General features: G+C 41.2%; 1 protein-coding gene across 6 annotated transcripts in view; it reads left to right on the top strand.

Annotated features, from left to right (window-relative positions):
• The first annotated feature begins 13426 nt into the window (after positions 1-13426).
• Positions 13427-27975, top strand: part of SPHKAP (SPHK1 interactor, AKAP domain containing) — a 74935-nt gene continuing 60386 nt past the window's right edge. For 2 of the 6 annotated variants that reach the window (XM_076340935.1, XM_076340932.1), the window contains exon 1: positions 13427-13445. The gene's annotated coding sequence lies outside the window, so the exon portion shown is untranslated. The other 4 variants (XM_076340933.1, XM_076340929.1, XM_076340931.1 and 1 more) reach the window with 3 other exon arrangements.

The following is a 27975-nucleotide window of genomic DNA, read 5'->3' as shown; positions in this document are numbered from 1 at the left end:
GCAGTTTTATGGTGCAGGAGATGCAACCAGAAGAGATGCAATTTATGAAGAAAAACATTAATCCTGCAGAGGACTGAAATTAGTCTGCTGTGCCTATGAAGTCGCCTGCATAAAATAAAGCATTTTCCAGATTCCAAACCAATTGGTAATTCCAATTCCAAAGGTTATGATTAAAGTCCAGCTTCACGCTGCAAAAAGGAGTGGAGCCGGCACAGTGTTTTTCATGCTTTTAGATGATCAGGAGAGCAAACGTGACAGAATGGCAAAGAAAAATCTATGGCGAAAGAGAAAGATGAGACAGTTTTTAAGATCACTGAATTATCAATTACTGACTGACAGCTGAACTCCTAACAATCCCACCGGGGCAGTATGACAGTCACTACGGAGAGCGTGGATAATGCTGACTGCTTTTGAAAAACCTTGCCCATTCAAAATGTAATATAGGAAATGTAGGAAAAGTCATGAGGCATGTCGGTAAAAGCCAAAGCTACATGTGATAAATACTCAATGCAAAATGCGTGTGGTAGAATTCTGTGGGTTTGTATAGGATCGTCACACAAGTCTTCTGAGCCATTAAAACTGGAATAACCTGGACTTTTGCAGTGGTTTTTAAATTTTAAGTTGTTGTCATTTTCAAATGAATTACGCAGTAACTTGTTGCAAACTTCAGTGAGTAGTTTAAACTTAAAATGTTGCAGTGTTGCTAATTCTTAAAGGAATAACAAAAACTCTTCCTGATTTTAATAGACTTAAAATGAGATATGCATGACATTTTTACAAATTCATTCTATTACCATTTGTGGTCTTGATTTCTGTTAATTCTGCAAAATACTCTCCCCTAGATACAATATTTTCATTTCAAAAACAAATACCTACCAATTAATCTCTTTTTTCTTTTTTTAAGCAACCTAAACTCTAATCTTCCCTATTCCAAAATAAAACAAATAACTAGCCATTGCTTATCTACTTGAAAATAAATACGGCTCAGCTTTGGAAAACTGAAAGGTTTGTGACAGGCACCATGAAATCTAATCCTTATAAGAAGTCTTTATCAGTATAATAAAACGTTTCCATTTTTGTCAGACCCTTTGCCATATTGTTATGTACTTTCACCATCAGAATATCAACACGCAAGAATAAACCTCTTAATAATCTTCATATCATCTGTAGCTCCTTAAGCAGAGCCAGTCTCCATTTTTTCAGACTGAAAGCTTATTCTTACCTGAGCACACATCTTCGTTGTCACTGAATTACTGCGGCCTGATTAAAGTTTAATGACATGGCTACTCTGGTGATGAGTCTCTAGAGACTATCACTGACAGCAGTAGCTGTACAGTGCGAATTAGAAGCACTGCCTTCTCTAAAGACGTGCGGTGCAGCAGGCACAGTCTGAGCCTGTGATGTTATTCACGCACTGCTCAGGAGGCTGTTGGCCACAGAGAGCTCAAAAAACCCACAAACCAAAAACCACCCCAAAAAACCCCAAAACAAACCAAAAAAACCACACACACACCCCAAAACCCCCAAAAAAACCCACCCCACCCAACAACAAAAACCCACCGCCTAATGAACTTAGATTAAAAATTACACAGATCTTGATTATCAATAGCTAGAATTTCTTGAGAGGACTTGTAAGAGCTTTCTCTTTCAGAGCTCCATTTCATCAATTTGAATAGCTGCTTTCTCACATAACCAGTTTCAGTTGTACTACAGAAATCTCCAAAGTGCAATAAAAACCCCCAACATTTACAATGGCTTTCTCCAGTTATTGGCCTTACCTTGTTTGTTGATACTAGGGCAAACTAGTGACAAACTAGCCTCTCCAAAACTGTGACAGATCCCCTTCTACGGCAACTGAAAACACTAACCAGGACCTGCTAATGCAGACTGACCAAATTTTTATATTTGCATCAGAGAGGATAACAATGGTATTAGCATTACAGTATTCTTAAAACACTAGAAAAGAAAGTGGATTCTTGAATATACATGTAAATTAGTCATCTAAATTAATAGCTTATAAATATGAGTTAAACCTCAGAAATTAATTTTCTATTGAAGGTCTTTGATATTAAACATTATGTTCATTTTCAAAGAATTATCCTATACTAAAGATGAAAATTCATCCTGGACAACAACCAACAAAACTTCATACAAAGCATATTTTCTCACTGCTAAGCGACAGTCATTTTGCCAATTCTGTAATAGTTTCGTCACGGTTAGGGCCAAAGATGCTATTACCTGGTCACAGCACTTTAGAAATGCCTTGGTGCAACGGTGAGCAGAATCTAATCCAATGTATTAAGACAGTTTTAGAGAAGCTTCCAAGGTGCAATAATTACTTTGCATGGACAATCAATAAGCAGCTACTAGGAGTCAGTGAAAAATTGGTAACAATATCTTCAGCAATTAGAAGGACTTCACCCGTAAGCCAAAGGAAGAATTCTGCTATTTTTAACATTACCACTTCACTTCAAAAACAAAAATAAGGCTAAATATTAGCTGTAAAACCTGCAATTGTCATTTCTGAAGTGGGAGGGCCTACATTAGTACATTCTCTCTCAGTAACCTGTTGGAACTGAGGGCTAGATGAATCTTGTCATGCTTCCAACTAGAATTTTCTCGTAGAAAAAAAGTTGCAGTAGAAATGCAACCCCTCCAGTGAGGACAAGACATACCGCGCATGTGCCATGCACGTAGTCTGGGCATACGCTGTACATCTAATGTTGTCACACATTAAACATACTCTGCACGTAGTGATCAACTGCACAGTACATTTTCAATAAACTAAACGTTTCCGCACAACGTGCGGTTTCTCAGCATGTGCACTGTAGGAAAACCTGGGGTCTCCAGCAGGCAGCAGCCCAGGGGAAGCTCAGCTCTTGTTGGACCACCCGACCTACAGAAATATTAGACAAATGGTGAATCCACCCAGACAAAAGTCAGCAGCGTGGGGAGAGTCCAAGGCAAAAATCAATGCACATGCATCTGGAAGCGCGATCGAAAGCCCTGACAATTCTCTGAGGGAACCAACCGCCCATTAGACTAGTTTCATGTTCACCTCCTGCTCTGATCTATTTATGCACTTTTCACGCTTCTCTGACAAAGGACTTGGAAGAAGCTGTTCACTCAGCTATGTACCTAGTGGATGAAGCTCGTCAAACGAGTGTAATCCTTAAATATGTTATAGCCGCCTAATTAGAACGGTAATCCAAAAATGAAAGACCTGGGTCTAATATCCTTCCGAAGGTTCATAGCCATACAAGCAATCTGTCAGGGGGATGCTCTAGTCATGCCAGACAGCCTGAGATGGCAAAACCCGTCTTCCCTGCTGAAGCTACGCCATTGTACGGAAAAGATTCTGAGAATCAATGGGGACAAAAATACCAGAAAGGGAGCAAAACTCACCTGGGAAAGCACAGCCTTGACTCCATTCCATACTCCCAAGCTAATTACACGTTTTATTCAAAGAACGTCTTTATATGTTGTCTCTTTGAGCCTACAATCATGAGCCTATGAGGCCAAGTAATGAATTTTCCATTCAATTTTATTTGATTTCAATTTTCAAGATATAAATAGTTGAGTGCTGCAAAAATACACACACAAAACCACCCCACAGCCAAAACAACCTGTAAATGCTTAGAGCTTTGCAGAGTAGTTTTCTGTATCAAATCATATACCTTGCAGATGACATTTTACTACACCACAAAAAGGTGAACTATAGTTTACAGCAGAAAATGCTACATTTACCCCCATCTCATGATTTTCACATCAGAATATCATAATCTTACATTCTAAAATAGTATCAACATTGTATTTGTGTAATTTAATAGTTTAGTAGCACAGATCCTTTTGTCAGAATGGAAGTTTAATGACTATTTATCTGGACCAATTTTTAATATAACACCTACACAGTAAGGGCCTGATCCTTCCTTCAAGTTAGTTTACCATATATTAACTCAATGTCAGAGCCAAACTCATCATTTATAGCAGCGTGAGAGGACAATCTCATAGGAGAGGTCATTAAAGTGCGATTCCTTCTCTTATTATGCTAATATAGTTGGTTTTGGTTTGGGGTTTTTTTGGTTGGTTTTTTTTTTCCAAACAAAATCCATTACCAATTTTCTCACTTTTCATGTAGAAAATGGGACTGGAAAAAAAACTGAAGAAGTCATCCAGTCCATATTGTAATATCAGTGTAATGCCAACCCCACTCCTTACTGATGGCTTCCCAGCCACTCCCAAAAACATCCTGTGGTAGAAAAGTCACAGACCCCACAATAATCTATTCCAGTGATTGACCGTCCTTAGTCTTCCAGTCCTTCACCTAAACCAAATTTCTTAAGACTGATAATCCCTAAGTACTGTCATCTGCCAGGACAGCAGACCTTGATAATGCCTTAACGTAACCACAAATAAAGAAAATTCAGGGGAAAACGGAAGAAAAAAACCAACCAAACAAAAAATAGACCTGAAAAAAACCAAACCATCACCAAACTAGGACTCATTAAATATTTACTGCAGATTTACTCGTTTCTGGGAATGCCTAGCCATGCCAGAAATCTTCCGATTTTGTCCTGTTGTGCATCTTATTCCTTTGTCGCCCACAAATTCACAACATACAACGTGATCAAGACTCCTGTCAAACAATTACAACAGCATTCTAAAAGCACTCTGAATGTACTGCAGTCCAAAACTTTCTGCAGACAAAAATCATGATTTACCATTTCCCTTTGTATCCCTCTCTTCCTCTTTACCAAAAAGCTGGGGCGGGTGGGGGGAGGAATAAGGTGTTTCAAAATTATTCATGAAAGGAAAAACTTTTTATTTCGCCCATTCCTATTCCAGTCATAAGCAGTTCATCCAATTCAAGTGAAGTTGTGTTGAGCAGCCACATGAATCACTCACTTCTTGCTCAAATATACCATTCCCTAGATGAGTCTTCAATTATATTTTTAAATGAAGCATCTCTCTGGCTCCAGCTAATTCTGCGTTTAGCAATTAGAAGTCAGATACATAGCAGAAGTACATGTGCCTTGCTTCATTTTTAATACTGTTTCCTATATCAAAATGTAAGTACCTTAAACACTGAAGTACAAATTCACTGACAGGAGTCAAAAAGCATAGATTCAAAAGCAGAGATTTGTGAAATGAAATGCCTGCCTTCACATGCAGTTATGAGATCCTAATTTTGGTTTTTCCTCATAAAACAGAAAATTCTTTCAGGACCTCATCAAGCTCTAAACACTCCCCCCTTCTCCCCAAATCTAGAGAAACTCTTTCTGTACTCCTTCAGAGCTGTAAGTGAAATTGCCTTTCCCTTCTTGAAACCTTCCCAAAGCGTGCCTTATTGTTAAAATTATACATCTATCTTATTCCTAGGTTGCCCTACAAGCAAATTTTCATTCAAAAGTGTTTAAGCTCTTTCAAGTTTAGGCTCTGATGCAATCCTGGTTCTCACGGATATCTCAAAACATTATCCTGTAACTGACAATTTTACAAGCTTCCTGAGAAAATACAGAGGTTTACTGGTGCAAGGACTGTGTTATTTAAATTTCCTCAGAAAACAGAGTAAGTCTGAACTACATTAAAGGGGCTGTGCAGAGAGGCTTTCCTACCTGTGTCTCAACCGCACGTGTTACAGTGGAAATATGCATTCCAGTTTAACAACTGGTATTTATGATTCTGGAAATACCATTAGCTACTATGGTGATGCAAATTGATTTCATAGTAATTTTGAAACAAACTTTTAATTCCATAGGATTTTGTGCATGACTGTAGGCATCTATTTACAATCTCCCCTCCTGCAGCTATTTAAACAACTGTACAGGGTAATTTAGCAGCAGAAAGTATTGGTGTTTCCATGTTTATTTAAGTCCTTCTGGCTTGCACGAAGGTTGCTAGCTTTTTGTTATTCTCTTGAGAGTTGAGCCACAGATGTCCAAAATGAGGTTGAAGGACAGTGTATAGTCAAGAAGAATTTACTTTTTTTTTTTTTTACTGGTAGTAGCTACCCTGCTCTCTTCATACACCTGCATTTCATTGTCAGTATATCCTGTCATTTATTCAAATAGACTGCATGAGCAATTTCTCACATTGCATCTCATGAATATATAATCCACCCAGAAAATTAACACACAGCAGTTGGTGTGTGCTTACATGAAAAAAATCTACCAAAAAAGTAAACCATTTTCCTTCACATTTTAATTGTATGTTCTCACCACCTATGTGATTTTAATGCCTCGATAGCCATCTTGGAAAGCACAAGACAGTATAGGTACAAGAAAACCCTGTGAAATCAGACTTTCTGCATTATCATTTGCATTGGTCTTTGAATTTCCTTTTTCAGCCTCTTTTTCTGACCTCTTCCAATTTTTCTTGTTTTCTGCTTGCCTGTCCCCACGAGGAAAAAGGGATAGTTCTTATTCATCGCTGCTATGAGGCCTTTTTAGTATGTCTTTTGACTTGACCTCTTCTTCTAGGGACATACAAAATATAATTCCTATTTAAAAACTAACTGCTCCCAGCACTTGAAGATTTCACCCAAGAGAACAGTCAAAAATATGAAGCCTGAAGGAAACACCATGTTGGAGGATCGCAGCTAGAACTAAGACAAAACTTCCAAAAACAGTTCAGTAATGAAAAAAATCCAGTGATTTTCAGCAAGACTCAGAATTCCCGATCCCACTTTATATAATTATTCAGAAGAACTTATAAATTCTGTATGTATTCTCAAAACAAAGCTGACCCATATAGTCACAGTCTTTTAAGTACCAGCACTTTGAACGACCTCTGGAGTTGTAGGAAGGGACAAGAGCGAGCACGCAGCAGTTGTACAATACACTCTCACAGCTCATGCGACATTAAGTTTAGAGGCTCAGAGAACAGGAGGAAGCCAAAAGCATTTTTTCATCTTTATCCGAAAACCCAGGACAGCATCGATGAACTCAAAGAGTATATTTGTGAATGTGTCTCCTTCTGTCTACTCTGTATGCATCATCACCTTTAGATGCCTAAAAGGTTTCAGTTAATGCTACGGATGATGCTCATTGCCTACCAGCTGGTTATTATTATCAGCTTCTAGCCCAACTCTGAATAAAAGTGAGTGCATTAGTTTTGACCTGAGAGGAACTAAATGGCTCAAGTTTGAGCTTATTGCAAACACCAGCTTCTTTCCCTGTGGAATAATACAGTTGAGGTCAGCTGAAACACTCAATTATAGGAGCTCTCTAGTTTACTGGAATGAGACCGACGACAAACCATTCAGAATTCCAAAAATCTGGGAACAACTTAATCTTCTTAATTTATCTTGCAGAATTTAAATGCAGTCTCCTATCCCTTTCTCTTCCCCCATCTTTTCTGGGAATGCAGGTAGGCTGAAAATAGAGTGTAGGTTTGGGAGCTAGAGAGAGACAGACAGACTGAATGAGTAGGTTTAATATTTAACCTTGTATATTAACTCAAAAATTTCAAGGTTATGTTAGAAAAAATTCTCTTTGTAGTTAAAAATACGTATATAGATGAAAAATAAATACACCTACCACCCATGTTCTATGGTAATGATCTGCATTTATTAAATGGGGAGCCATGTCATGCAGTCTGGAGCTAAGTGACAAACGACACTGATCATTCTCTTTTGACTACATCCAACAGCTATCTTCGTCAGACCATCTTCGTCTCAAGCTTCTGGCCATTGCCAGTGAGAACCTTGTGAGCTAAATCTTTTCTAATATAAATGAAAATAAGTCATGCTACTTATTTGTTGCAACACATTAGGACACCTCTTCAACACCGGTTTGTTGACTGAGGGGGCTTTAGTCACAGCCCAAATATCTATCTCAAAGGGAAAAGGACTTTGACTGACAGAACAAGATTTTGTATAATCAGATCACGAAAACAAAAAAAAAAAAAAAAAAAAGAAAAAAGTATCAGACAAGAAGCTCTTTGTCCAAAACATATCAACATATTAAAGCTAACTACCTAATCTTCAACGCGAACAGTTTAACCAATGTAACTCCACAAGCAAAACGCACCTGATATTTTGGGTAAATGATCTATGTCTGTCTATGGTGCCAGGACTCAACCAATGCATTGAACAACTACATAAAGAGACTTGTGCAACCTCATCAATAACCTGATAGCACATGAGGTAATAAATTATGTATGATAATCAACTGCACAGTAATACAGTGAACTGTAATATCAATTTCAGTAAACAAACATCTAGTAGGCAAACATAAACCATGTTAGATGATTTCTATTTTAAAAAACTTTTCAAAATAGCTACACAAAAGCCATGCAGCACCCCCTTTACATTCATTGGGAGAGGGAGTTACTTTAGTTGTAAAGGAATAGCTACACATCCATCAAGACAGTAATCTGTGTGCACACCAACTGCACAGCAAACGTGGACGAGGAGGATAAGCAGAGGTGCACCAAAAATATTGTTTGATTAACACTAGTGCCCAAAGGCTTCTATTAGGAATAGGACCTGGTTGTCCTAACTGGATGAAATTTTTTATTATGTGAGATGGGGATTTGACAATATCGTATTTATTCTGGAAATATTATGCCTCTGTCCAGAAAATGCTAAGATGCTGAGAGCTTTTTTGATCCTACTTTTGTAAACATGCACCACATGCTAAGCTTTCCACCTCCGTATTTCTAATTAGGAGCATTTGGTAAAAAGCAGCTCACAGGACAAGCAAAGGGAAGTGAAAAGGAAAACACTGTTTTCTCCAGTTCCCTGCAACATGGATCTATTCCTGAAAATACCATCCAGTTACAGAATCAGTATAGACTGGATAGATTTCCTGGGACAAAACAAGTCAGGCATAAGCATAGTTTTCGAGGACAGGTTTTTACCGCAAGTGAGCAAAACGTCAAAGCCACAGAAGCACGGAGTCACACAAAGCACAGAATCGCTTAGGTTGAAAGGGACCTCTTGAGATCACTTAGTCCAACCCCCCTGCTCTGCGGGGTCAGCTAGAGCAGGTTGTCCAGGACCATGTCCAGGGGGGGTTTGAATATCTCCAAGAATAGCTGGAGCCAAATCGAAGTCTTAGTGTAAGTTTGGCTCCCTCTGCCTCTTCAGGAATGATTGACATATTTTCTCATGTGACAGTCAGCTCTGTTTGGTACTATTGTTTCAGCTTCTGTCAGCTCAAACTAACAACTCTGCAGCAGTTTACTCTATTCTGCTTATCTTCCCAGCAGAAGGGCTGATTAATTATTTTAAGTAGCCCCTTGGATTTTCATAAAAGTCTAAACCAGCAAAATCTTAAGGCAAACAACTGGAATAGTCTGTATCCTTAAAACATAAGAATATTGCATTCTCTGGCCACGGCTTTCTGTTATCCAGTGTGGGAACGGTGTCCTAGGCTGACACATAAAAGACAGACTGAGCTAACTAAAGTGCCACAGTATTCTCTTCTTGTTGCCAATTCATATCTAAAAGCTGAGGGAAAAATACACTCCTGGTGACAGCTCTGAAATAAGTCAATGTGCGACAGTAATCAGTTCTTTTCTGTCAAGTCAGGTTCCAGGAAAAAGAATAGGTATTTTTAGGCTATGTGCCAACATTGTCAAGGAATAAGAACAATGGCACGAAGTAGTACTTGGCTATTTCCCTCAGAAATAAAGACTACGGGCTTTCAGCGAAGAGGAGAGCCGGCTACCTGAAACGAGGAAGTTTCTGGTAGATCGTGAAGAAATCAAGTCATAATGGCTGGCTCAAAGAGCGGCTCTGAAACGGTGAGAAGAAGCAATAGAAGAGCCCATGTCCATACAAGACGGGTTTTTGCAGGGTGATGGAGCCAGACAATAAAGAGTGACTAATGCAAAAAAGAGAGAAGGAATCAAATTACAGGATGAAAATGAGAGGGCTTCACATCAACTATAAGGATATGATAAAAATCAAAGCAAGAACCAGTACGTGTGTAATCTCAGTGCTATCTGCTGGAGTAAGGGACAGATGACTGGCAGTGGCTATGATGGAAAAACCATGGTTCAGAGCCGTATCACGTCAGGGAACAAAGACCAAATGTAAAGGCGAGACTGAGCAACAAATATCCCCACCTCTAATGAGGGAAAAACCTTTCCTCCTCTCTTTTTCTGTCACAGAGCTCTTCCCCCTGACAACTCACAAGAGCAGACAATCTGAAATTAGAGCGTGGAAAACCTGTTATAAACTTCTGGAATACAAACATCACTGACAGAAAACGGTCGTTTCCTTTCTCTGAACTATCCCTAGCTGAAGGTCTCCCTGTCCTTTTCCTTCACAACAGAAGCAAAGCATCTCAACGATACTGAAGAAGCTGTTCTGACACCCAGAAACAGGAATGTGAAAACCATATCTATAGAGTTAAAGGACTTAGAGCAGAATAGTGGAGAGGGCAAAAGTAAAGGGAGCAAAAGTAGAAGAAGCAAGGGAGAAAACAGAAAAGATACAGAAAGAAAAGAATAGCATGCTGCTAGGGAAAAGGAGGGTAACAGAAGAGTTAAGGTTGGGAGATGGCGTGAGACAGTCAAACAGAACACCTGTAGGCAAGTAATGTCTGAGCCTCTTCTCCAAAATCTGTCAAGAAGATAAATAAAATATAGTATCACAGGGACAAGTTAACATTAACCGCCTTACCCTTGGTGGTGACAAGGTTTAAGTAACTACTGCACATAAACCCATGAAACTAAACAAGGGATACACAGAATGAAGAGAGGCTGCGATGCTTGGTGTGCGTTCGAGGGAAGGCATCAGAGAGGTTAGATGAGAAATCTGAGCGTATTAATGACTGAAATAGACGGCCACGTTACATGACTGGTAGTGTCTGTCTGTGCTATGTCTATGTGTGTCAACAGAGCCAGCCACAGCCCCACGATCAGTTGTACTCTTTAATTGTTAGTGTTTTCTGTTCAGAAAAAAAACAGTCTGGATGAGGTTACACTTGCTTTAAAAACTAAGGGAGTTTAGACATGAGCCATGCCCTACTCCGTGCCCATGGGGCCAGCGAACAGGCCTTGACGAGCTTTAATTACTAGCCTAAATGCAACCCAAGAGACGCCTAGGTAGAGTCACGCGTGGACTCAGTCTGAGGTAACAGTAAATATCTGGGGCAGAAGAAATGCTTAAACATCGACAGAAAAAGAATAAGATAATGACAGTGAAGGAGGAGCAGACGAGCTACTGAATGAGGAAGAACGTGTGAAAGATTAGAAGCACGGTGGCAACAGCATTGAATTTATCAGAGAGTGCCGCGACAAGGAAGAGAAAATAGAACACTTAAAATACAAAACTGGAGATCTGACGCGAAGACATGTACAAATGACTTAAAGAAGATAGGTGAAATTAAAGTAACTGATCAAGCGGAAGCTGACAGAAAATGTTAAGCACTACATGGGTAGGGCGATGGTGTTTATTAGAGAAGAGCTGATGACAAACGCAGTCGACAGGGTTGAGAGACACAACAGACGTGGGAGACTGAGTGACCCCAAAAACATGGAACACGCGTGGTGAGAACTGAGGAGGAGGAAAGGGCATTACAGCTTGTTTCCAGGAATGAAGGGGTGCAAGAGCATTGGAAGAGCGTGAGAAAGGTATGGCACAGTGCTGAGGGAGTCATGTCAGAGGGGCTGACGTTCAAGTATTAAACAGAGCGGGTAACGTTTCATGCAGACAACCAGTTTCAACACTAACCTCGGCTTGCATTTAAGCAGGTAAAGTCTCTGGTTTGTCTGGCTCTGGATTTCAGGACTTTCCACTCACTCAGAGCCTGGAAAGATTCCTCAGGTCTCCATGCTGTTAGATGGGCTGGCTTTAGGTCAGCATAGTTCAAGTGCTCCCCTAAGAGGCTGCTGTGCCTCTTAGTTTTCTCAGCTTCTTCACTTTCCGTTTAAAAGCCAACACTTCCCATTGCTTTGAGTCCTGTTTACCCTTAACCACCACGATGTAGCTATCACAGCCTTACCATCTCCCATTTGTCACTTCACAAGTTGACAGATGACTGCTACAACAGCAGGGATAATCCATATCCCTAGCGCAAAGTCTTAAGAAGTACTTAAAAATTAACATGAAACTTTCTCCTCCTGGTTATGCAAAAGTCACCAAGAACAAACCCTTCAGGTAGCCTTTCTTAACAATGAAAAATGTTGATTCAGTAGTTAAATGATACCATGCCTCTGGCTGCAAAGTTGGTTTAAGAAATTTCTGCACTGTAAATTGGAACAGAGAACAAAACCTGATTTAATATATAAAATAATTACCTCCACATGCCCCAGGCCCTTCCAAAACTCACTAAACTTCATGATTTCATAATGTTGCGCCAACTAAAGGGAATAGCAAGGTGTAGAAAAGACACAGGCATGACACATTTAAAGGAGAGAAGCACTGAATCTTTATTGCAGAAGAAAAAGATGGTTGTCAAAGTGTGGATTTAGTTGCCCTTGCCACCTGCCCTCCCTCTTTGTCTTTGAATTCGCTCAGCAAATCTCTGAGCGCAGCAATGACTAAAGAGCAGGGCTCACCATACATCAGTCAAGCTTCCAGCAGTATTTGTGGATATGTATAAGTTCTTAACATGGTTTTACTGCTGAATTCCTCTGTTGAGCACAGTGTTTGCTATGTAACTAACAGAAGTACAATACTCGTCACCTAACTGGACAGAGCAGACCTTGGGCTCTGACCTTGATCATAAACGTATTGAAAACAAATCTCAGCAAAAAGGGGGGATCTTGCCAGCAACTACAAGGGGATGACAGTTGTCTCCAGCCCTGCAAATTTCACACCTGAGCCAAAGGACTCCCACTGAACCCGGGAGGCTCTGCATACACTCTAGCTCAGGGTTCACAAATACCTTATGTTTGCACCATGCATCACCCGTGACTCAGATGCTTTTAGTCTCACCTCTCCATGACTAGAGACCAATTCTAATAATTTGCACTGCACAGATTCTCAGACGTGGGTGTGCAAACACGACAAAGCCAAGCCACAAGACATTTAGTATTTTCTTGAAAAGAGGAAAAAAAAAAAGACTGCTGCAAGTAACCATGTAAAACATTCTAAAGGAGCTCAAAAGAAGACATAAGTTGTAGTTAACGAACTAGGCTCCTTTTCTAAATTCTCGACTCTCTCATCTAAGACAGAAAGAGAGAACCCCCCGTCATTTAAATCATATGGTTTACGGGGCTGGGGCTCCAAGAACATCATGACATTCACAACAAGGAGTCAGCAACGATCGCCTGTTTCTTGCTGGAGTCACCCAAGACCTCGTTGTCACGTCCCAGTTCCCACACCACAAACAGAGCACAACGCCAGCAACTTCTTCAGGCGTCCTGAACTCGGTGCAGCCCTCTCCAGCGCTCTAGCGAGGCAGAAATAACCCCCATCGGCTGCCGGCCGCCCGCCCGCCTCCCGTCATGTTCCGGCTGGCCGCCCGCTGCCAGACAGCGGTTTGCAGGTGTGAAGAGTCCCAGGGACGGTGCTGCCGTGGGCGACCGCCGCTCGCCCGGGGCAGCCCGCGCCTGAGGTGCCGCTTTCGGACCGCCGCAGCCCGCACCGCCCCCGGCGGAGGGGGGGGGGAGCACGTCGACCGCTGCCCCGGGGAGCGCAGCCCCCGGCCCGCCGCCACCGCGGGGCCCGGCCGTGAGGGAGGGACGGGGGGGGACGAGGGGGGGGTGGGGGGTGGGCGGCCGGGGCGGGTAGGGGAGGAGTGAGGCAGAAGGCAGGGCCGGGCCGGGAGGCGCCGCGCCGCAGCGCGCCGGGGCCGCGCTCTTGCTGCCCCGACACCGCCGGAGCGGAGCGTCCCGCCGCCGCGCCCGCCATGGCCGGCCGCCCCCAGCCCGCCGCCGCCGAGCCCGGCCGCCCCCCGCCCGCCGCTCCCAGGTAGGGCCCGCGCCCCCGCCCCTCCCCGCGCGCCGCCGCCTGCGCGCGTGGGGCTGCGCCGCGTCGCGAGGGGCTGCCGCCGCCTGTGGTGAGTAACGGCTCCGGGTGCCGCCTGCCCGGTGAGTAACGGCTGCCGCCGGTCCCCTCCCGGCGAGGAGCCGCGCTGGGCGCCCGCCGCCCCGGTGCCGAGGACCCCCCGCCTGGGCTTACCGCGGCACGGGAGTCGGGAGCCCGCAAGGGAAGGGGTCCCCGCCGCCTGAGTGCGGTTACACCGCGGCGGGGCGGTCGCGGAGGCGCCGCGCTTCGCTTCTGCGGTACCCGAGGGGGAGCGCGGCCCGGGTGACCGCGGGGAAGGCGGGCGGCGGCCGGCCGTGCGGAGCCGCCGCCGGCGGCGGGAGCGGCCGGGCCGGGGTTTGGGAGCGGAGGGAGCAGCCGGGCCGGGCGCCGCAAATTCGCGTTCAGCTGCAGAGGGGCTGGGGGGGGGTGCCGCTACCTGCCAGAAGGTGGTCAACCGCCATGGCTTTACTCCTACACGAAAAGCCGAAATTAACGGGCTTTTCTTGAAATAGAAAAAAAAAAAACAGAACAGATTTTGTAATCTACTTTTGCTGTAACAGCTGGTTTTCATACCGTAGCGTCTTAAAGAGAGTCGGCAAGTTAATTAGTGCTTAATAAAATACCTTTAGGATATTGTGCTTAAATCGCTTCGACGCACGTACGCTACCTAGTAAATCAGATTCTTTCACAATGAAAGAAAAACCTAAAAATCACTGTACTTTTATTATCCCAGCGCCACCAAACATGTATTTATAGCACTTATGAACAACAGATTAGAGCAAAACTTCCTTCGAGACGGAAATCGATGCACAGATAGGAGTAACCTGCCGGAGATGCAAGATGTGGGCAAGCGTAATTTTCAACAATCACAAGTAAATCGCATTTTGATGACAGCAGGCAGACAAAAGTATTACAGAAATTGTACCATTTAAGTATGACACAGACTATCAGAGATACGTTGCAAATTATTACAATTCGTTTTGGTTTAGTTGCTTCCAGCGCGGTGTCCCAATGAGAGATGAGTGGTGAAGATGATAGAAATAAGGCTCAGAGAAAACACAGCCGTAAAAGGAAGGTAGTGAAACAATATATAACGACCTGAATACTCAAGAGGAACTGGTTGGGGGAGGGAGGGACGACGACACCTAAAGTGGGTGATAATTACTTGCAGGAGAAATTGCTTTTATTTACTAGAAGGAAACAAAAAGCTTTAAAGCAACCCCTCAAAGAGAGTTGACTGAATAGTGTTTCGTATCAATAAGCATTTACTGACCAAAGCTTAATAATGTTTTTGCTCTTTGATCTGAATTGCCTCATCTAGAAATAGCCCTTCCCGATTTTTCCCTTGGCATTTCAGGGTGAAATAAGCATGATTTAGCTTCTGTTGTTGCTAATCATGGCTAGTAATTTTATATGCAACTTTTACACACTGAATAGCAAGGTGATTGTACAGACTTTAGTATTTTACGGGAAGCCACGATCTGAAAGTGAGAGGGACTGAAAGAGTTTAAGGCCAAAGAGACTTTTAGGTTATCTGATCTGACATCCTATATTTCACACCCTACAAGAAAAATTGGGTAGAATGCAATCTTGACCCCAGTAACCTGGGTCAGGATAAAACAGATATTCCAAAGAGACTGTCTTAAAGAGATTAAGAATTAGACAAAGCTGCTGCTTTCCTTGCTTACGGTCTTGCCTTCATTGTTACACATTTTCCTCCTCATAGGCACACAGCCACCTTCCAACCCCACACAGTTGTTGCTAGGCTTTTCATCACTGTAAAAAACAGAGGAAACCAGTCCTGCTCCACTCCAGAGCTCTATCATCTGGTCAGCTCTTCACCCCAGCTAGGCTTATTACCCAGAAAACATTGTCTATTTCTACAGCAAGGCCAAGGCTTATCTTGCTCCTGTGAGCAACGTACCTCTTTCTTCTTCCTGAAGGGTGAGGGATGTTCTTCCTGTAGTTAAAGCAAGTCAGGCTTCCTTGCACCAAAAACTACAGTTCTCTTTTTCATCTCTTTTATCTCCTGCAGCTGGTATGTTGACAGCTGCTTGTTATTTGTTAATCAAGGTAACCCTTTCTTTGCTGAACAGCTATGTAAGCTTCATACTGTCTGTGAATAATGGCCAGAGGACTTCAGGAAAGGTGACCAGAACAGCGAGTAATTGATTCAGGCCATTCCCGTCTTCACCAGGAAACCTTGGGAAGACAGCACACCTGGGAAGCCATGGGACAGATAACTTGTCCTCATACACCTTCAGCTCATCATGCCTACCATACAATATTTGGGCAACTTTAATTGGGAGCTAGTTACAGCAGCTGTCGAGAAATACAAACAATGCATGTTAGCATTTAGGAGTTAGCTTTACAGACCTTACCAAAGAAAGTTTTCACTGTCAAACTGTTATAAATCAAATAGTATTTTGTATCTTCCCTACAGAATCACTTCAGGCATGGGCCTGTTTCTGTGGCTATTCATGCCTGATCTTACCTACACCCAGCTTCCTAAACCAAGGCAGCAGCTCTGCCCACCTTGCTGACTCTCCTGTCACACACTACGATCACTACCTGAGTTCAGCATAAATGCAGGGTGCACGTTAATTCCTGCTCAATCCCTTCTCTTGCTTTGGCTGCCGTATCTGAAGGCAAGTACATAAGCCCTGGGTCTGGATGCCTGCAGCCGTTGTGGAGCACAGCAGAGCAGGCTAGTGGCCTTTGGGTATCCACTGATAAATTAATGTTTCTGGCAGTAGCTTCTTGCAGTGAATGCTTACCCTGGGGATCAGATGGGCAGCTGCAGAGAACTGCACAGAACTGGTAGCTGTCACTTTTTCTTCAAGCAGCTAAAAGACATTTTTGGTGCACATCGCAGTTGGGAAGCTGGAACTGTGGTCTGTAACGATTTATTGGTTTTTTTATGGTGGAGAAACAAAACCGCATTAAGACCTTAAACATACCAGCTTGCACTTTGCCTCTTCAGGTGAGAGGCAGGAAGAAAAATGCTTGGACTTTTTACGTATGAGCCAGGAACTTTGGTGCTTCTGTCCCCTGTGTAAGCCAGTGACTATTTGGGATGCTGTTGCACAGCTGCCTAAGGAGATGCAACCACCCCTTCCGGTAAAACTGCAGTTTCTCTGCTCAAGCTTATGAAACTAAACCTATACACGTATGCAATTTTTGGCCAACCCTGTATATCTGAAAGTAGTCTTAGCTGACAAATAAGAGTCTTCAGACATGTCTTTTGGACTGGCACATGCTTTCAACACACCTTTTGTGTGAATACTGGAAAGAAAAGGAGGGGTAATAAGTGTTCTTCAATTCAGAATTAGAAGGAGCGCTGGGGCTTAGAAGCAACGTTAGACTGAACAGTAATTCAAAAGAATTAAAATGCATATCCACCCAAAAGAGATGAGACGTAGCAGGTTTTATATTTTAAACAGTGAAAAGACAAGCCCAAAGAACGTCTGGCTATTTCTGAGACACTTACTCTCCATGTAGTACAGAAAGTTTTATATCACCAACACGAAATGAAATATCTTTGCTACATCTCAGTAACACCTGGCATGGCAGAAAACTTAGGCACACAGAGCACAGAGAATGGCTAAGAAAAGCCGTTCCAGTTTTATAGGGTCCTGTTGGAAGCATTTTTTACATTTGATGAATATGCTAGGGCTGACCACAGATGCAAAGAGGCAAGTTGAGATACTCAAAGCTAAGAAGAGATCCGAAAGCTGCGGCTGTATCAGACCTTTCTTACGGACAGTAGGCATGTGGCACGCGCTCATTGCCGTTGGTAACTTACACCGTGACACTAATGTCACAGACTTCAGCTGACAGCTGCTTTTGTGGTCCAGCAAAGCAGCCCAGATCTTGTATAACAGAGAAAACAGATTTGGTGGCTTTGTACTAAGATGCTTTTAGGAATGAGTGAAATAAAACTTTGATCCTTTAAGGAGGCAAAATTGCAGGCAAAGACCCAAATTATGAAGTTCAACAGTCACGGGACTAAGCTAGAGGTAACAGTTTCTTTGAAGAAATCATTAAAAAAATAAAAAAAGATTTAAAAAAGAGAACTCCAAAAAAAAAACCAAACCCAAAACAGAACAGCAGCACATAAACTAACAGGAATCAGTACTAAGAATTTATTTTGAGCAATTGTCAGTGATGAGTGAAATGAAATAAGCAAAAACGACTACTCGGGGGCGATGGGTGGTATTTGGTGAGACTGGCCACATAGCTTACAGATCTGTTCTCCGTATTTTTCCACCTCTGTGAGTAAAAAAGAAACAAATGTATTACAAATCTTATTTAAATAAAAGAGGGCAAATGAAGAAATCCCCTGAACAAGAGCGTAACGTCAGAACTCTCATTATCAAGACAACTGCATGCATTAGAACAGTAGCTGGTGTCACATATGAGGATGAAATCTGTTTTTCTGCACTCGTGCAGAACCAGTACTGCAGCCCAACCAGAGGAATCGGTTTAATACTTGCTGGGTCTGCTTTTCATTTGCAAATTAGCAGATGAATTTACCAGATGTTTTGAGTGGAGTGGCCAGAAAATTTATCTAATGTGATGTGATCATTTTGGATATTCACTGCCGCCTTACAACATCAGTTTGATTGTCAGTGGTGGGAATTCTTGATGTTTTCCTTCAGTGAGGTCAGGGGAGAAAAAATTCAGCTAAAACCAGAAGGAACTTAAATTGTCAAAGGTCATAAGTCTGTGGATGAGGAATGTGATCCCCTGAGGAGTGGGACTGTGGGTGACAGGAGGAGGGAGACTTGCAGAAGTAGTAAAGAAATGAACTATATAATTTCCATGCTTTGTTTCACTAACCTAGTATGCACTATTGTGACAAAAACCTATTGCTTATTTCCAGACTTGCATCTCCACTTCTTCCTGTATTTTACCAACCTCATCTGTTTTGAATTCTTTAATCCAGGCTACCCTAGCCTCCCACATGAACTTCACACTTCTTTTCCTGAAAACATCCATTAATCTCCTCTTTCGGTTCCTGCTCTACTCCCGTACATCACTTCTTCCCTTTCTGACTGCAGTGCCTGTGATAGCGTCAGTCTCTCTGTTCACAGTTCTGCCTATATGTACCAACCCTTCTTCATCATTCAATCCTCTCCTCCTTCAAACGTCCTTCCCCCAGGATTGACTTGAGAAACCCTAACAAGTATCAGTGAGAGTTTGATATGTCCATAATTTGTTGCTGTGCTGTTCATTTTGTATATGATTTAGGTTATTACTTCCTTCCAGTAATCACTGTAAGCACACTTATTAGGTTAGCAGGGTTTTGCCATCTCCTTCCTCAGCCCTGTGCTAATTACTTTACTCTTTCTTGTTACATGTAGTTTGGTAGGCTACACCCTGAGTAGGAGGGAGGGAGGCATAGTTAGGCTGGTGGGAGCCTTTATCTGCACTGTGTGTAAGGAACCCCAGCCCTAAAACCTGCTTCAGGTCACTCCCTCATGCAGCTGTCATTCCCTAACGACTTGGGTCTACGAACATTGTAAATTAGAGCACCCTCTAAATAACAGTATTTTAAGCCATGATTGGCACCTGAACAGCCAGAAGTCAGAACAGTAAGTCCCATATTCAGACAGCAGAGTGTTTTGTGTGCTGGAAGTGCTGAGGAGCAGGAACAGCCTGATAGGAGAGGCTGAGAGAGCTCACTCCGGTGAGGATACCAACCTGGGATCCCGGCAGCGGTCCCTCCAGGTACACTGCTCTGTATTACATTCGTTCAAGCTCGGCTGGAATGCTGCAGCTGCCTCTCAGAGGCAGAATTTAGTTATTTAACAATGGGGAAACAGCTTCCACATGAAGGACCAGGAACCCAAGCTCTAGTTTTGAGCATTCACCCAGAAGTGGAAAAGGCAGTTTTAGTTTTCTCTCAGAAGAAGAAAATGGGATTAAACTTCTACATCAAAACAACAGCTTTAATTACCAACTCACTGGATAAAATGCAGCAGCAGCTCCCCCTCTCCCTGCATGTTCTGCAGGCTCCTGGCCGGTGCTGGCCGTGCTCTCTGGGGAGGAGGAGGAAGGGGAAGCCTGTCTAGCACCGGCAGGGACAATGCGCTTTGAAACACTTCACATGTATCAGGAGCTCAGTGTCAGAAACTTGTGGAGGGTGTTTCCTAATTTTTTAACCACTTCTTTGCTTATCAATGGATTAGATATAGCTTCAGACTGCGTGTACCATACGCATTCCCTTCCTCCTGCTTCACTGAAAACAGAGGGAAAAAATTACACTGGATATTTCTGTTTTTCTTTTAATAACAAGTACTAATTTAGTATGTGCAGATTAATACTACGATTGCTAGGATTTTTTTGGTGCCCGATATGAATATTAAACCTTCTTTTTTAGTCTTGTCAACCTTGGATTATTTTCATTAATCTCTGTAGTTTCCCTTATTAGTTTTCTTCACTTCAAGACTTGCCTGATTATTATTAAATATCTGGCTGCTGCCAATGCCCATGACGCATAGTAGGTAGTCAGTGTTTTTTTATCAAAGCTATGTTTTCTCTTGGTTGTGGCATCACAATTTATTATATATCTAATTATTCTTGACTGCTACGTAAGAAAGTTTCCTTTCTAAATCTTGATTAAATTTATAGCTGAAAGAAAAAGAACTTTTTAAAAAATTCTAACACACAACCTGATGCTGCAGTGCACGTTTCCCAGCTAGTGAAATTCAAAACTGGTCAACAAGTCCTGCATAACCCTAAGTGGTCGCTTTTAAGACTGGGACCTACCCTCTACACTGTGTTCTGAGCTGGCTCCACGCACTGGCAGTAACCAGCTTCCAAGTATTACAGGAGCTTTTTTGTTTTCTGGAAAAGTTTTGATTTATTATATGAATTGCTGAAAAACTGGAATTCGTTGAACTAAGACATCTTCGTGTTACAGTTAAAACTTTTTAAACAGAGAGATGCACAGAGTTTAGGATGCCTAGACTTGGATAACAGTTTAACTTGGATGATTGCCTTCCCCAAAGATACACCAGACACCCATGTGGTGGCATATTTGTATAGCATTAGTGACTTAGTGGCAACTATGTTACCGGTTAGACTTGTAGGTTTTTTTCTTGAGTGGAGGTTAATATTCTTGTTGGAGTGGCAGCACAGGGTGTATGGGCTGGGTAAGTCCAGAAAGCTTGAGCTGTTCAGCCCTCGGACAGAACTGTTGTAAAAGTAAGAGCGTTCAGCAGGCCAAGGGGGGCTGCAGCGCTTGTCTGTGCAGTAATCTTAAGTTACTTGGGTACTGGAGTTTCGCTTCAGTGAAGGCTCAGTTTACTTAGAACATCCCATAGGACTGCTTGTATTTTATTTCAGCAATGAAAAGCTTAGGTGGTCCTCATGTAGTCCTTGTGAGATTGCATAGTTATCAGAATTTCATATACCAGGCACAGCGCATCTCCACCAGCAGTGGAGCTGTTCATTACATGCAGCGGCTCTTCAGAATATTAAAGGGAGAAAGAAAAGGTCTCTCTTAGTTTTCAGAACTGTGTTTAAATTAGGTCCGAATCCTTTTCCCCCAGGATTCATTTATAACTGTCTATGCTATTTCAATTTGAAAAGGGAAGAGATCAAATCAGCAGGGTAACAGTTCAACAACGTGCGTACAGATTGTTCCTTTCCTATGTTGTCAAGGCAATGTCTTCATTCTCAGTGAAAAATGTGTATTACCATTGTAGACATCCAATAAAAATGAACAGCTCATTTATTTTTAAAATGAAAAGATTTGCATGCTGTGATATTGAAATGAAAAACCCATCGTCCTCACGCAAATTCTGGAATAAGACCCTCCCCTCAACTAGAAAAAAATAACTGTTTCTTGAATATGTAAAAATACAGAAGTAATAGCACGGCTATTAAGGAACTTAGTTAAATGGTCACGTTGTACCTGCCAATAAATTCAATCCTAAGCATAATAGATGCCACAAATTCAGTGAAATCCAACGGTCGCATTATGCACATTCTTAAAACTAAGTAGCGTATATGAACTGTATCAGTGGTTTGCATGATGTAATTTAAATGTTAGTATAGTTACCAAATACAAAGTATTGGTACTTTTAAAAGTACAGCCATATTTCTAAGGTTATGGAAATCAGTACTGTACATTATGGAACAGCGCATCCAAGTATAAGAGAGAGGTGTCTTTGGCTACTACCATCAGTAGCAGATTTTTATTTCGTACAAGTAAAATTAATTTATAGGTAAGCACATATTTGCTGAGTAAAACAGATGATTTTCTAATTCAGAAGGCATGGCTTTTAAGGTATCGTGTATTAGAAAAATAATTGAGTAACTACTGAAAAAATAGAGACGGACCATAAACAAATAATACAAGTACAAATAATAATCCAAATGCAGTAATTAAAAAAAAAAAAAAAGAGGCCATAGGACCAGGTTTACTTTGGCATGGATTGTTTTTGGATACACAGAACTAGACCTCTCTATTATACTGCATCTTTCTCCAGCTGAAGTTGTTACAGTGATCCTCCGCTAATAAAACAGTAGTAATTTTGCAAAACCTGGATTTAAGTGCATACCTCTTTTTTTGTTTCTTTGAATCGAAAGAACTTAGACTTTGCAGTGCTGATCAGAGTAAAACTTAAACACACCCAAAGGCGTGAAACGAGAGGCAGCCTCTGCTCTTAATGAAGTTAATAGGATGAGCATGGCTGCTGCTGGGCTCTGCTGAAGCAGGGTAACATCCCTGCCCCAGAGACAGTGAGCACCTTCAGCTTCCTTTGTACTGTGAGTTATGGTCATCTGGCACTTTCGGATGCGTTACAAAATACAAAAATTTCATGCTGCCATATTATTTTTATTTTTAAAAAAGAAGCCTGGACAAGCTAACGGTTGTGAAACAGATGGTCGATTTAGATACCCTCTTTGTTCATCACGTATGATCCAACTACGTGGTCAGCTTCACTGAAGTTATTGTAGGATCATTCCTAGACTGCGGTGCAAGTGAGCTTGTCTGTATCTGAACTAACATCTAATAGAAACACTTCTATCTGCAAGGACCAAGCATGAAAAAGAGCAAGTGGCATCAAAGAGCAACTTAATCTCTCTCAGATTCTCTGCAACCAAATCACCTCTTGATTTCTGAGTGGATAGCTGAAAATCCATGTCTACGCATAGTCTGGTCTATATGTTTGCATTAGGTGTAAATGCAAGAATACTAATTTAGCAAGTACTCATGTAATCACACCGCAGGTAATGATAAGGTTATCTGACAGCTTAACCTGAGCTCAGTCGGTGGTGCAGGTAGTCCTGCTGGACCTTGTGCATCCTAGTGAGAACAAGTCAAGCATTTCAAGCCCAGTTATCACAACGGTTTCATAGTTACTCTGAAGTTCATTGCAAAGCAGTGGCTGAAGAAGCTCTGCAGTTTATCTACGTCATGCCGCCAAGGAAAAAAATTAGATTAATTGAATTAATAACTCATTGATCTGATTGACCTTTAGACTCTCAGAGATAATGTCCTATGTTCCTTATATACAGTTAGAAAGGCAGGGGATTTTAGGGGGTGGAAAGAAGGATTCATCTTGCCAAAAAACACTCAATCATAATTTCTTGGACTAAAATCTCATGCTTTCCTTATGCTGGTATAAGCTAGGAAAAAATTGAGAATGTTGCCTTTATACATACCACTCAATCCTGTTAATCACATTACAGTCCATGGAAAAAGTTTCACAAATTCAAACAAGCTAAACCAAAGACAATGTTTGCAGTATCTTGATAGAATCATACAAAAGCATGTTTTATCGTATTAGAAGCCAAGATAATTAGAGACAGCTTCATTTTGTTTACATCTCTGACAATGTTATTATGGTTTTTAAAAAACCCATATTTTTAAACAAGTGGGTTTTGAGGCCTTGTTTTCTCTAAGTTATGACAGATTGCTATTTATTGACATATTAACTTAGCATCAAAATTGATAATGTTCCTTTGGAGTATTAGTAGCAAATCAGAATTGTTCAGGAATATTTCAGGCATGTAGATTATGTTAAAATAAGATTTGTTGTGAATAAGCAATGACAGAATGTATTCTTTGGCATTAAAATAACTTCAGAATGTACCCTGGCATTTTAACTAGCTAGTTTATGAATATAACTGCAGGTGGTCACAGAAACAATACTGGATTAAAGAGAATAGGAAATTTCTGTGAATATTTTAGATGAAGACACTTATTTTTAGACTATTGTTTTACTTTTTGGTGTCATTAGTTAAGGTAAAAACATATTGGTTTCTGAACACTATTATAATCCTAAACAGCGTTTTGAAAGATTTAGCAGGAATCTAAACCAACTTGGCCTTCTTTCAAATAAAAAGGGCTGGAAACCAGAATGGAGTTGAAGAAATAATACATTTACTAGATAGGTACTTTTGAAAGTACTTTAGATACTGTTAAAATAAAATATTTACCATAATCAAATTGAGTTTAGTAGGGACCAATATCACAACTACATAGAGTAGTTTTGACCAATTGTTTTTTGAATATATAGATGTGTTGGTGAAGCTGCCTGTCCAAGGAAATGCATGACAATAGGCCATGAATTGCCTTCATCTTTACAGCTCTAGAAATGATTTTACAATTGGGTAATGTTATTTCTGAGAACTGAGGAAGAAAGGTAGACTCTCCATGGAAGAATATCTACCAAAGCTTCCGGCTTTGCTCACAGCAGCAAAGTCTTGGTTCTCTCGGGGGTGGGCAGAAGGGAGGAATTCAAGCAGGTGGGTCCAAAATACCTGCTTAGATCTTCTGTTCTGCCAAACCAGAAGATCAAAACGTCTTTGGTGGCTTGCCAAAATATCTGCCAGCCACCATTATGTTGAGGATCAGGGTAATCTGACCGTTCCACTTAACACGCTACCTCCTTCATGAATTAGAACAACCACTCAGGCTAGCATGGTTATTTGGTGGTAGGAGGGATCATTCTGCAGTAGCACTGTCCCCATGTTGTAAAAGGCTTGGCGTAACACCAGTTCAGCTAGTTGTATGCCACACAGATTCCTGCTAACGTGATCACCTCACCCTATTCTTTCTCCCTCTACTCTGATTGACTTGTATCTCAGAAATGCCCCAAAAAAAGAAAAAAAAAAGGAAAAGAAAAAAGAGGTTGTCATGCTTTACTGATTAGTTCTGTGGCTTACTGGTGGCTGGGGAGTCTTTAGGCATTTGGAATAAACATTTTATTATAATTTCCTTTAGTATTCAGAAACATTAAATTCTGCGATATGGAAAACTGCATGTTCAACTACACTAAGCTGAAGTCCATTCTAGGATCTCATGATTTGTAATAAAGAACACTGTACAGCATGATATTACGGCCTCTCAGCTGGTCATACACATACTTTTTTCCCCAAGACCTCAAGCTGTTCCATAATTCAGATTCTGTGTTTAAAAATTTGGTTTTCCAGTATCACCAGTCCCTTTTCACTAACAGCTTTGCCCTTTACGTTTTTTAAAGTAGCTGAAAGTGATTCTGCCATAGTAGGAAATTCCAAAGCTTCTTCCTTAAATATCTGGGGACAAGTCAGCCCTTTGTTAATCTCAGATTTCCAAAGCCAGATTTATTATTTCTGAGGAGAGCTGGTAAAAAGAATTTCAGAAAGTCTGCCAAACATTAGAAACACGCCATTCAAGACATGAAAGCGATGTTCACCTTCCTATCATGCACGTAATCCTGAGTACCTACCACATTTCAGTTACACTTTTACAGTCTATTTGATTTTTAATCAATCTAAAAAGGAAAACACTGGAACAGCTAACAAGTTTTGATTAGCTACATGCATTTTCTATTCAAATAAAGTCATGACATACGCATTTACTTTTAAGTTACGAACGTCTTTGTCACATTTCTCTTCCTTTCAGAAATACTTAGTATCTGTCTTGAATTTAATTAATGAAAAGCTTTTATAGAGTAGATTTGAGATCTTTAAAAGGTAACCTTTAAGAAAAGTTGTCAGATAGTGAAATACTTGATTGCACGTGCTGTGCTTTGAGGCCTATTTTGTCAATATTTGACTCTTGTTGCTCTAATGCTCAGAATCAGAAACGCACTGGACGGTCGATGGCAAAAGCTGGTTGAGAAGTTTGACTGTGAAGTTTGGCTATATGATATAAACAAGATGCCAAAAAATACTTAACAAACTAATGAAGCCAAGATTGAATATCCTCCACATGAAATAATCGGTTTCTTCATGTTCCGCTGGTTCTCCTGAAATGCCCACCTGACAGATTGTGCATAGCAGAAGGACGAGAGGAGCAGTCAAAGAACACAAGTTGTTTGTTAGACACAAGAAACATTTAAAACAGACTTTTAAAAATTACCCAGTGGTTTATGGCATGAAAGCCTAATTTGCAACATCTTTGACTTTGTCTTGAAAAATGCTGAGAATTTCCATTTCTAGTTGAAGTCTGTGGGAGCTGCTTGCACGTTTGTTATGTATTTAATTTGGACCAACTTTCACCAGATTCCAGCTGTGTCACAATGTTTTTTCCATTATCTTTAAAAGAAGTAAGATCAGATAACATCACACACTTGGAATATTACACTGTGCTGCACTAACAACATAATCTATATTAAGAATTGGCATTTCCATCAAAAGTACAGTAATAATATAAGTTGCTTAATAAATACAGTCATGAACATTCTTGTATGAGAGGAAAAACAAGTGTTTCCTCTTTGTCCTCCTTTCTACAGCACAAGGACAAGTGCTATTGTACAAGTACACCTACATATGCTAAGTGAATAAGGAATTTTTTGTGGGACAACTTTTTAAGAATATTTCTGATTTTATATTGCTTCTTGCTGACTTAGGCTTAAGTAGTAGCAAGTCTATTGCTTTGCTGTAGAGGAAATGAAACTGCCTAATTCTGTTGTTCCTGTAATACCTGTGCCTGGGTATAGTGAATTCAGTCTGTATCTCTCTAAAATCATCTTCCTGATCAGCTCTGCCCACTTAAGTTGTGTACATACAGACTAATTAGTTTGAAGAATCCTTCCTTTAACAAGATTTCTTATCTTTCCTGCAGTCAAACCCTTAACAGTGCCTTAGTTTCCCACCTACCTGGCACTCCAGAGCTGAGTATGGACTCCTTGCTTTTAGGGCAGAAAAGCAGTCTTGGCTATCTTTCAGTCCACCTCCATAAGGTCCTTTAGCCCTCCCTGAATTTAAGGGTCTGTTCCTTAATCTTTCCCAGGTTCAGTCATTCTTCCTCATCAGACCTTGTCTGGTCCCTAGTTGTTGATCCAGAGCTTCTTTGTATACCTTCTGAAAATCCTCCAAATCAGGAACTCTTCAACAACGATTGTTATCAATACTGCATCCTACATATCATTGTAGGCATTTTCTTCCATTGCTTCATGCACCCTGCCAGGAAGAGATCTCTTGGTTCCTCATGTGCTTTTTCTGTAGTCTCTTCTGACTAAGGTCCAAGCCTGTCCCTTCTAGAAGGTTTCCTTAGTAAGTAGCCATTCTACTGGCATTAACAAAGATCCATCTGGAATTGTCCTAAAGTCATGTCAAATCCAGGGACAGGTGGGAAAAAGGCAGGATGCCTATCAGCTGTATGCGAAAGCCCAGTTTATATTGGGTTGGCTCTCTGTCAGTAAACTACTGAAATACAGTTAACCATCAAAAAAACCCCCAACCCAATCATCTGTCATTCAGCTCCTGATTGCCAGCTCTTTGATTTGATTGTCAACTCTTTCGTCTGAGCGTACCCTGCCATAACTATTGAATGCGGAGAAGTTTGTCAGACTTGTACATAAAACCTTGTTATTTTTCCTTTAAGAATTCAATCGGTAAATACAGGAAGAAAGGAATATTTCTAAGTAGATCACATACAATTTAATTAGTTTGGTTTACATTTATTCTTCAGTAAAACTTGTCTGTTCTTTTATAACGTTTTTAAAAGATGATTTGAAAGAAGGCTGATCATTGCTAATGCTTGCAGAGGCTTCTAGATTTCTTTGCTTTTTTTAATTTGGAGCAGAATAAAGGGCATT

This window comes from Aptenodytes patagonicus, chromosome 6 (genome assembly GCF_965638725.1).
Source record: "Aptenodytes patagonicus chromosome 6, bAptPat1.pri.cur, whole genome shotgun sequence".
NCBI classification, from domain to species: domain Eukaryota; kingdom Metazoa; phylum Chordata; class Aves; order Sphenisciformes; family Spheniscidae; genus Aptenodytes; species Aptenodytes patagonicus.
This window is presented reverse-complemented; position numbering and strand designations above follow the sequence as displayed.